The following is a 5,123-nucleotide window of genomic DNA, read 5'->3' on the forward strand; positions in this document are numbered from 1 at the left end:
CTCTATTCTTCTTCCATTCTGGGCCAGGTGTAATTATTACAACTTTAGAAAGTTTGTTCTGCTATCTATTTGCAATAGGGTTTGTCCCCAAATGAAGCAGAGAAATCACCTGCAACGTCTCCTGGTGACATGTTCTCTCATTGTCACAGGATTTGTAAGGCCATGTTGATATTTCTGCACTGTGCAGTTTTTTCCTCTGGAATCTCCAGCTTTTTAATGCTTTACAGAGAGATTAAAGGTAGTGGGTTATTTTTCCATTAGACTTGCTTTTTTCCTGATATTTCTAGTATGGCTAACAGGAAATTGTATATGGTTGTTCTTATATTGACCTTCCATGAAAGCCATGGAATTAGGCCATAGTCTTATAAAGACTATTCAATGAACTGTCTGATATGGGTCTCAGAGAGAGAGAGAGAGAGAGTCTGAGATGACTGGGGTAGCTCCAAAATGGAGGTCTGCAGAGACTTCCCAAAGATAAGTAACCTGAGTATTTGATGTGTTTAAGTTCCTAAATTCTTCACAGTGAAACACAGCGAATGTGACGATGTTGGCCCGATAGATTTTTGAGAGCAGGCATTACCCACCCACTTCTACTGCAGTAGAATCTTGATTATCGTGGCTCCTCTGGAATGTTTCGTTTTACACCGAACCTCCTCTGGGTGTGTGCAGTTCGAGTTACAGGGCGTTAAGTAAGACTTCTCTTCTCATCGAAGTGTCGGCTGAGGACAACAGGGCAAGACTAAGGTTCCAGCTGAGGATGCTGGGACGCATCACTCTCAATGGGCATGCTAGGAAAGGTGAGGGAGGGTGTTTGGTCCTTCCCTCTTCACACTGGGACCGGCTTGAAGATTTGTCACAGACATCGGGAAGTGGGCAGTTTTTTAGAAACAGACTTGGTGTGTTGTGGCATTTCTCCTCGCTTCCCACTGGGAAAGAGGAAGGAAGTGGGAAGTTGTTTTCACCTTCAGCCACATAAGGCTACTGACCAGAGGCGACTTTCAGGTCTCCGAGAACTTGATAGGTATACCCTAGTGATAGAACCCCGAACTAGAGCCTGGAGTCCCGGAGTCTGGCGCTGCCCCACATCTGACATTGTCAGCATATGAAAGGCCAGCTGGCTAGAGGGACCGCTGGTGCTAAAGAGGGTTGCACTGAAATTGGCCTGCACTTAAAGATTGTGGAGGGGCCAGAGATGCATATGTGCGTCCCACATGTTAGATCTGGATCCCTCAGAAGGAAAGAAGGCTCAGTCATCTAGAGGGACAAAGGACAAGTCATCTGGAGGGACAGTCCCCCCAGAAAGGGTGTGGAGGGAGCCACTGAGAGTCAGGGACTGTCCATGGAGAGTGCCATGTCAAGGAACAGGAGGACCCCCTCCAGGAAGGAGCCTGTAGAGAGACTGGCATCTCTCTGCAGGCCCCGCCCAGAGGGCACCGATGTGGACTACAACTAGAGAAGTCAAGGCAGGCACTTTCTGCCTCCTCACTCCCTCCCTTTCTGGCCCTAACCATGGAAAAGCCAGAGCAACAGAGAAGAGGACAAAGAATACAAGGGTGAGGGATAGTAAAGAATCCAACCACACCCCCATTCCCCCCACTGCTAGTCTCCTGCCTGACAGAGGTCCACATTGTGGGGGACGAGAGGTTTTAAAATGGATGAAAGATTGAAGTTTGCTATTCAATAGGACTGGACTTAACTAATGCCTGGAAAATTAGACGATGTGTTAACACATGAGGATTATGGAAAAGCTGGGGGAGCTGCCCAAAGTTTCATCCAGGATAGAGAAAGACAAATCAACAGAAAAGTTTAGAGAAAAGGTAAAGCCCTGCTTCTTCAATCAGCTGGTCACCTGATGCCTTTGAGAACAAAACTGCATCTAAAAGCTTTACATCAGATTAGGCTAGCCCATAAAATGTATTATCAAATACTGCATGAATTAACCTCATTTTGTTATATAGGCAATATTATTCAGCTACCTCAATAGTTCTAGGACAAAGGCAGAATTTTAGTAAATAAAAATATTGATTATGTGTGACTTCATAATTGATGCCTGTTACAAGGGTAGACACTGTAGATGACTCAGAAATCCTAAGCAAACTCAGTAGGCAAACACATTTGATGTGCCCACAATTACTGAGCTTTATTTCTTAATCTCAGGAGGCATCAAGGCCTTGGATGACTTACATCTATGTGCCGTTTCTTGGAAATAATCCAAGAATATTTGGGAGGGGTCCCTATTTCCCTTTCAGTCCTAAAATTATTTTCATAACCACTCTCCTCCTCTGACCTGGGAGGGCCTGCTGTTCTCCTCCAGGCAGGACCACCTTCTGGGAAGCTCTTGCCTCAGTGGGGTTCTGATCTCTACCCTACCTGCAACATCCTAGTCTTAGAGCAGGTAAGTGCCAGGAATGCTACAAAGGCACAGGGTACAATGGACAACAATAGGCAAAATTTTGGCCTTTAGTGAACATCTCGTCCTGCTGTATACCCTTCAGCTATCTTATTTTCCACTGGTCAAAGAGTGCTTTCCATCCTGATTCCATCCTCAAGTAGCTCTTTTGCAATTATAGTTTTCCCAAAACCTTGGTAGAGAATATCTGGGCCTTAAGAGTCCAAATGCTCTATGTTATAAATGAACTTAGGCTGTATTAGTCACCCAACACTGTCAAATTCATTGTCTTGTCCAAATCAAAGAGTTCTGGGTGTAGGGATGAACTATTCCCCCATAACCTTGCTACCAGGTTTTTATGAAAGCAGGTCTTAGACTAAATTCTGCCACATGTACAGATATTGATTAAACCAACTTTTATTAGTAGTAGGCATAAAAACATCATACAACCCCATGTGGTTTAGAGGTGCTCTGACCCCACCTTGCAAGGAACATTAACCAGAGGCATATAACACAATATTCCAGAGGCAGGATTCTGCTGTCCATATTGTCCACAGAAAGCTACCAGAATCATCCCACTCTGGCTCAACACAGGACCACTTAGGGACGAAACCTTGAGGGCCATCCCCAAAGCAACAGGCTATAGGACTTGCAAGGGTAGCCATTGTCTCTAAAATATTATAGCCAATCTCCATATCTGGAGAACATTTAATTTTACTAAGAAAAGCTTATTTCTAACATCTGTTAGGCAGATTAGCAAGACATAAAGTTCATCCATGAAAACCCGTTTCTGACACTCATTATGTTAACTAATAAAGTCTCTGGTGGTGATTGAAATATAGCAGCTTAAATGTTATACCAGCTGCCTTTGGGGTGTGGACTTCCAGATTAAATGCTAGCTGACCACCCCTGGAGTGTGAATTGTTGTCAAGGGCAACTGACAGCCCTTAGAAAGTAGCTCAGATTCATTCTCTCTCTCTAGCTCTCTCTCTCTCTCTCTCTCTCACACACACATTCATGCTGAAGTAATTTAAAGCAAATTATAGACATCATAACAATATACAAATAGAAAAGGTCATCTGCCCAAAGTAACGCTTATAGAATGCTATAATTGGCATTCATAACATTAAGTAGAAAAGTCCTTTCAATAATATAAAAGTAATGAAATGTCTTGGTTTTATTCTTACAAATTCCACCATTTTATTTTTTAATTTGGGAACATAAAATCATGAATTAAGTTAAAATCAACCACAATCCTATATAGAATTTAGGTTAACTTTCAGTCTTTTCCTACAGGCTCACACATTTAGACAAACTTTTCTTTTATAAAATTGACCACTGGGTGTTATATACAACTAACAAAGCGTTGAACACTACATCAAAAACTAATGATGTACTATATGCCAGCTAATTGAACATAATAATAAAAAATAAATAAAAATAAAATAAAATAATTTAACTTGAAAATTAATTAATTAATTAATTAAAATTAAATTGGGTAGTTCTCTTCAGGACTGGAACATTTTAATTTGTCATTAAGTACTTTTTCAAAAACTCGAATTCAGATGCTACCTATTATTTTCTCTCATAGCTACATCATAATTGGGTAAACTAACACTCTATAATTTGTGATTATTTTAGACTGTTGTTGATCTTTTACCACTTCAATACCTGTCCTACCTCTTAGCAGGACACAGGTGGTACACTTACATTGGGAAACTCAAGGAGAGTTTAATAAAGGTAGTATTTACCACCCCCCCAAAAAAAAGGTACTATTTACAAAGTTGAGGAGAGGATTTAAAGAAAAGCAATGGCAGATGGTGCACTGCCTGGTGGCTGGAAATGCTGGGGAGCTGTTAACCTCCCTAGGCCTGGTGGAGAATGAGTGCACACCAGAAACTGGAGAGAGCATATGGGGAGAGCTACATATGTAGCTGCGTCAGGAGGAGACAGCCAAGCCATGGTGACCCGGCGGAGAGGGAGTGGCAGGAATAAAATCCGGCCCCAGCCTGTGCCTCCCTTTGGCCAAACCAGAAGTCAATGGGCAAAAAAGCCCTCTACTGTAGTGCATAGGATCAGAGTCCCAACACAGAGCAAGGTAAAGGATGGAGAATGAATCGTGAAAGGCAAATGTGCCACAACTGTGAGAAATATTTTTTTATTTTCAGGCACAAAGTCCCCTAAAATGTATACACTTAAAGAAAGATAAGTATATGATGAATAACTTCAATATTAAGAAATACTACTGATGAGCACAGTAAGGGAGGGGGGCTCTCTTCAGGACAGGTTTAAAGGAGCCAGCTGCCTGATCTGCTGATGAAGAAAGCTACAAGTGAATTCTGCTGCAGGACTGAGCAAGCCCTGTCACCACAGGGCGGGGAGGGAGGACTGACTCGGCAGGGACTCCTATGTGTCTGGATGGATCAATGAGGTGAAAGTCTGTTTCGAGAGGCTTCTCGTAACAGTTCCCATTTTTCTAATTCAAACTACCTTCTGGGCCTTGTGATAAGTGCCTTACATACATTATCTCATTTAACACAACAAGAGTCAAAGTGAATATTATTTTCTTATGTTTTTACGGAGGAGAAACTGAGGCTCAGAGACGTCTGGTGATGTGGCTAAGATCACGCACCTGCTAAGTGGTAGAGCCAGGATTTGGACCTCGATTTACCAGAGCCCAATGCCAGTCTACTTAGCCACCCTGATAGACAGCTACAACCATCAACTATCCCAC

The sequence above is a fragment of the Callorhinus ursinus genome, unplaced genomic scaffold (genome assembly GCF_003265705.2).
Source record: "Callorhinus ursinus isolate GAN/ISIS: 27379988/994484 unplaced genomic scaffold, GSC_fseal_2.0 scaffold24, whole genome shotgun sequence".
NCBI classification, from domain to species: Eukaryota; Metazoa; Chordata; class Mammalia; order Carnivora; family Otariidae; genus Callorhinus; species Callorhinus ursinus.